This window comes from Mesoplodon mirus (genome assembly GCF_964341445.2).
Source record: "Mesoplodon mirus genome assembly, chromosome: 4".
NCBI classification, from domain to species: domain Eukaryota; kingdom Metazoa; phylum Chordata; class Mammalia; order Artiodactyla; family Ziphiidae; genus Mesoplodon; species Mesoplodon mirus.
Window position 1 is genome coordinate 105,148,344 of NC_138979.1, and position 6,293 is coordinate 105,154,636.

Consider the following 6,293-nt stretch of genomic DNA (forward strand, 5'->3'; position numbering starts at 1 on the left):
AAAGATAATGACCCAAACTTTGTTTCAAGTACAAAGAAATGTAATACAGAAGCTCTCTGCCTACAGGGAATATTTGAACAATAAACATTTAAGCAAAAACTTCCTTCCTGCAGACAAGGAAACTGGTAAACTCCAGGAATGTTTTCGTAGGGACTACATTCTAAACCCAAGATTGTTTTGTTCTCCTCCCCTTTGAGAGCTTACCTAGTCCAAAGGCACAGTGAAGGTCATAGTCTGTGACCCTGTCTTGGAGCTGAATTAAGCTGGGAAGTAGTTTCTCCCTAAAGTCAGTAAGAATTTATGCCAGATGCTTTATATAGAGGTCAGTTTTGTTTATTTTATTGTGAGAGGGATCAGGATTGAAAAAATGATTCTACTCTGAAGCATCTGGGAATTTTTCTCCAGTTATGAAAACCAGGATTGATCCCGATACTTAGTTTCTTCATTACAAGTTACATAGTCTCAGATGATGCTTAGGAGTTTATATGAAACCTGGAATAGGCTGCATAACCTGGTCTGATCTGGGGGAAGAGTTGAGAGTCCTTGGGTTCCCCCTTCATTCCATAGAGGTTATCACATCTAGAACAGGTTTAATGACCCTGAATGCTTAGGAGAGAGCCTGAAATGGTGCTATTGTTACCCAATTTCATGTTGCAGTTTGCCATTTCTTTAAACAAAGTAAACCAGTATTGGTAATTTAAGGCTGGGCTGGTCCTAAAAGAACAACTTGATATTTATTCAAATCACTGATTTTGGTGTCCTAACCCCTGCCAAGGAGTAAGTCAGGTTTGTGGTACAAAGAGCATCTGAGAGCTGGGAGAGATCCATATAGGGTCACTGGTTTAGCATAGCTATCTCTCTGGGTGAAGAGACAGTAATAACTCCACTCGTAGAGCTGTTTAAAATGTCACTCAGACTCAGGCGAACCACTTTCAAATGGGGATGATAACATGAAAAGAAGCAGCCTCTCAATTTTTCCATTCCTTCTCTGAGAGGCACCAGCATCTTCGAACTGGAGACATCTCAGTGGTCTACGTGAGGACTTTGGATGGATGCAGCTTAGATATATGGTGAGGAGTATCTTGAAGTGAATAAACAGATTCATTCTCATTAATTTGTATTTCAACATTGCTGTATTTTCTGCTTGTCTTTAATGACCAGTTATGAACGTAATTAAATAATACACGACTAAAAGTAAAACAATGTAAAGTAAAATAAAAATAAAAATTTAAAAAGCAGCACACAACCTCCACACGGGATGATTTCCACTAAAATGTTGAGCATTTTATGAGCCCATGAAGGGCTGACTGCTGTTGCTGTGGCCGAAGGCGAGGCCAGAGGGAGGTGACAAATGCGGGAGGAAAGCAGGGTAGGAAGAGAGATTAAGGAGACAGATGCTGCATGGGGGAGAGGGAGAAGGAAGTTGGCAGAGAGGGAAAGGAAGTCCAGGATGGGCAGAAGAGGAACTGCAGGGGCAGGGATCTATCCTCAGTTCCAGAAGATTCCATGACAATGTAGGGAGGGCAGCATAGCCCAGTGCAGTGTGTCTGCCTGTCTAATGGGCCTGAGACACCACACCAGAGACGTCCTGGCTGTGTTGGTGGGCTCTTCAGCCCCTTCCTCTCGCTGGCCCACCTGACAGCCCACGTGGCCCAGACGTGGGCACTCATCCTTGAAAGGCAGATGCGAGGTAATGGTGGCTTCTGGGACTTGTCTGCTGCATCCAAGAGGACTTTTTCTTTGAGCCCACGGGATCTCTGATTGGTCCTTGGCTGGGAAAGCCCCTTCAGCCTGACCTCCCCTCCCCCCATCCAGCAGCGTTCAGAAAAAGGATGAGAGGCCCCTGTTGGTCCCGTACAAATCCCATCCAAGCAACAAACCACAGTCCTCTGTCCAGACATGCACGTTAGCTTGAACCCACGGAGCCAGCGCAGGAGTAGAAGATAAGGTAGTGTGCTTAACGTATGCAAGGAGAGAAGCAGGAACTGAAAATGTGCCCCAGAGCAGAGGCTGGGCTGCTGGACCGCTTCCTGCGGGTGATGCAATCGCTTCTGCTGCAGGTGGTGGCAGTGGTGGGAGTGTTTGCAACGAAGAGAGGCTGGAATTCACCTCGCTAGGCTGCCTCAGGCTTGGCCTTCCTGTTCTGGGGGCACTGGGGACAGTGTGTTATTGAGGGGGAAGGGGAGTGAATCCTGCCTGTGGGGAGGGGTTGGGTGTGTCTTTAAGGCCGTAGATATAAGGGGTGTGAGTACTGGCTTCCATGCCAGCCAGATGTGACCTTAAATCAGGGTTCTGTTGCCTGTCTTTGGAGAAGGGACCTTAGCTTCCTTGAATGTAAAATGGCACTGATGGTGATAGATCCCTCTTGGCATTGTTTAGGATTAAATGAACTGTCTTTTGCCATGTGTCTGGCATTCAGTAGAGACTCAATAGGTAAGAGTTGTTTTGATTATAGCCCAGGGACCTAAGGCAGGATTGGGATAAGAGGCTGGTGTTGCCTCTCCTGAGCCAACGTGTTTACTCAAGTTATGCCACCTCTGAATCTGTAAGGGCAAGGATGTAAATGTGAGTGTTGGAGGGTCACTTGTTGATGGCAGAGCTGGGAACTGAACATCTAGTCTGGAGCTCTTTCTACTCAACCTGATGATAGGTGGGCTTTAGGAACAGGGAAGTGGGGCATCAGGCATTTCCAGGATGCTCTGTGCAAGGAAAGGCAAGACCACTTCCAGGGATGCTCAGCCTCCCTGGGAAGCGGGTCTCCCTTAGCTTGTGCGGTTGCAGCTCTTCCTGCCATACCCTCCTCCTGCCCCCAGTTTCTCTTTGAGTTTGTGCGTAGGTGTGCTGATGAAGGTTCATGTGTGGGAAGAAAGGGTGCAGATATGCTCAAGGATCCCCCCTAGGGATTGTATCTGCACCTTTAGCCCTTGGTGTGGAGCCTAGCACATGACAGGTGCTTGGTAAATGTTTGGTGAACTCACATCTGGGTGAGTGAGCCCCTTGTTCATTGTCAGACAGTGGCCCTCTCCCACTCCAGGACAGCAGGGGCAGAGGGCTTGGCTGGGAAACAGCTGATCCGACTCACTTCTCAGCCCAGAGCCTCTTGAACACCAGATTCAAAACCTGAGAGGCTCTAAGCCCAGAAAGAACGGGTCCCCAGCTCTTCCGGTGGCAGGTTTCCTTAATAGCAATTGATTGTCCTCTGGCCTCAGGTGGAAATTTCTGAGATGTCCTTGCCAGCCCCAAGGAGAAGTATGCACTAACATACTAATGTAACTTTGCCCAGGAAAGAGGCTGCATCCTGGGGGATGCAGAGTAAAAGGAAGAGTATTTTTATTGGATTTCTTCATTCCTTGGCAGGATAAAGCCAGCTTCTTTTCCATGGGCTGGGCAGGCTGAGTCCTGGACTGGGCAAGAGTTGAGGACACTTCCCGAGGGCCGTGCTTGTAGTTTTTCTGTAAATTTGTCTCCACAGACTTAGTAAATTCCGTCATGTGCCAAGCCTGGAAAAGGGCGGTCTGAGGGTACCAAGATGTTGATGCCTTCACCTTTGCCTCCTGAGAGGAGCCTCTGCTGGTGAGAAGAAACTCAGGTAAGGCCAGCCATGCTAAGTGGCCAAGACAATGTAGATAGGACATTTATGGAAAATCTTCCACTGCAGCTTTTTCCCCACTCCCCAAACACAGAATTATATATATTTTCTAAATGTGGAGATGTACATTCATTCACTCATTCAGCAAATATTTTTTGAGTATTCCCCAACACAAAACTATGTGTTGCCTGTCATAAGCATGTGATCCCGGACTTCACCTACTCTTTTATGTTCCACTGGGCTTTCGCATGGTAGCCTCAGTCTCTGCATTTCCCTTTACATCCAGGTCTCTGAATTCCCAAATATTTTCTCTTTAGCGCCTGCTTTTTTGATTCGAATCCCACTCTCCAGTGATTGGTAAGGAGTGAGTTCACTGACTAGGAAATCAAGTCTCTCCACTTACTCAATTAGCAGAAGCCAATCTGTCTGTTCTGGTAGATTCCACCCCCCACCCCCGCTCCCCCCTACGCCACACATGCATGCATGCACACACACACACACACACACACACGCACACACCTCTGCAACTCAGAAGAGAGGGTCTATTCCTTTGCAGACAGATGGAATGATGCACAGAGAGATAAATTCACTCTGTTAGAGCAAGTCCAGCAAGGGAGGACACCAAGCCTTCCAGGTTCCTGGCCTTTCTTACACACATGATCCCTCCCAGAGGGAGTTAAGAGGCAAGAGGGTCTAGCACTCTGGGTTCCTCCACCAAGACGCCCACCTTACCCATAAATCAGTTTCCAATCTAACCCCTCCCTGGGGGTTGAGTTACAAACCTCAGTAACCCCAGGGCGGCCTGCCTGGTAATTCCTATTATTCAGCTGTCAGCTGGTTTTTTAAAAACCTCCCTTCCCAGTGATCCCGTTACCAGAGTTTTAGAGCCCATTCCTTGTCTCAGAGAGAAACCCTATAGCCAGGTGAAACAATGGAGGGGGCTCCTGCCTGCTTGCTACAGGGAGCTGGGTTTTCTCTTCTGCTGAAAGCAGCCTCCCCTTAACTCTTCGCATTCCCTCCCCGATTGTCGGCAGAGGTGTGCTGCCTCCCTCTCAGGCCTCCAGACGATGCCTTTCGGAGTAACTTTGCTTTTCTCTGGGCACAGTTTTGCCTCCTAGAGCCAGCATCAGTTAGCAGAGAAGAAAAACAAGCCGGGGCAAGGAGTGGGTAGAGAGAGAGAGAGAGAGAAGAGATTCTTCAAAACAACTGCTGCTGTGGCTGCAAGGTACATTTGCTCTGAGCCCAGTCACAAGTCCAGGGTTCTTCTGTTCCTAGGGTGCTGCTCTTGGTAGGGGGCTCCGAGCCCAGATCTCCAGCCCAGCAGGTCCTGACATTGCGGAGTCTGCCCTGTGCTGGAAGGAGAGAAAGGGCACAGAGGGAGGGGTCTGCTTTGACAGTGATGAGAAGTGGGGAGTGAGGCTTCTGACCTCCCTGACCCCTTTATCCCTGACGGTGTTTTCTGGTCCCTCCGGCTCAGAAGGCTGGGCCCCTGCTGCTTGACCTTAGAGGCTGAGAGCACAGGAGGCCGAGCCACGGGGTGTCCTTCAGAAGGAACCGGAGGGAGCAGGCTGGGAAGGCCTGGGAGAGAGGCCTGAGAAGAAATGTCACTAGAGGGTGTGACCCTTCTATCTTGCAACCTGCCCAGACCCACTAAGATGATCCCCCTGCTCCCCAGCCTCATTCCCCTACAGTGGTGGATCTAAACCTTTTATAGAGTCACAGACCCCTTTGGGAAACTTTTGTAAGCTACAGAGCCACTCCCCCACACACAAAAATATCTGTGTGAACCCACAAACACCATTTAGCCAGTTTCAGGGGTTCACAGACCCTAAAGCTGAGGAGACCCTGGTGAGTCCGGCAAATACATGGATCCCAGGTTAAAACGTTTCTCTATCAGCTTCCTTGCCTCGTGAACCCAATTCCACTGCAGGGCTATGGTGAAGCAGACAGAGCTTTTGCAGTGCAGGTGGGCCAGGAGAATCAGGATGACCCGTGCCCCCCGGGGCCTCTGCTGCCCCAGAGGACAGACTCAGAGCTGGTTTGTCCTTCAGTTCTATTCTTGACCCTAAGTAATGCCCATAGGCCCAACTGGCCTGCCTGAGATACTGGCCCAGGAGGAGAGCCACTAAGAAGAGTAGGATGCACGGAAGGAGGTGTGTGTGTGGCAAACATGGTGAGGGCTCCTCAGTGCCCTGCATGGAGGCTGGGCTTGGTCTTCTCATCTGCCCACATATGGCATGAGTGCTAGGTCACCCTGACCAGCTCTGACACTCCTTCTTGGCCAAGCCTCCTGGTAAAATAAAATACCTCCTTTTGGCTCCGGCACCTCTTTTTTTTTTTTGCCGTACGCAGGCCTCTCACTGCCGCGGCCCCTCCCGCTGCGGATCACAGGCTCTGGACGCACAGGCCCAGCAGCCATGGCTCACGGGCCCAGCCGCTCCGCGGCACGTGGGATCTTCCCGGACCGGGGCACAAACCCATGTCCCCTGCATCGGCAGGCGGACTCCCAACCACTGCACCACCAGGGAAGCCGCTCCAGCACCTCTTTCTGGACATCTGTCAACTTCTGTGGGGACTGGGCTGATGGCCAAGCTTGACTTTTCCCCTTTTCCTTTTTCCTTCTTCTCCATTCTTTTGGGGACAGTTTTTCCTATTCTAGCAACCACAGCCCTCATGCCTTGTCCACTCTCTTTCAGGTACTCTT